Source organism: Gekko japonicus, unplaced genomic scaffold (genome assembly GCF_001447785.1).
Source record: "Gekko japonicus isolate JY-2015 unplaced genomic scaffold, Gekko_japonicus_V1.1 scaffold4495, whole genome shotgun sequence".
NCBI lineage: Eukaryota > Metazoa > Chordata > Lepidosauria > Squamata > Gekkonidae > Gekko > Gekko japonicus.
In genome coordinates, this window is record NW_015175505.1 from 1,700 (window position 1) to 1,909 (window position 210).

Consider the following 210-nt stretch of genomic DNA (forward strand, 5'->3'; position numbering starts at 1 on the left):
TCTCTCTGCAGAAACGCTCCTTTTCCTTTATCAGGCAACTTTGGGTCGATCCAGAAATGTGTTTCAAAATTCCGTAATTTTTATATCCTGTGTAGCGGCAGCGGCCTGCAAGATTTCTAAGCCTGCTTCTACTGTCGCTGTGTCGTTCTCTGTCTGATCAAAAGCCCGCCTCGCCTTTGTCTGGGCGAGGGAGTCATTTCTTCAGCCTCA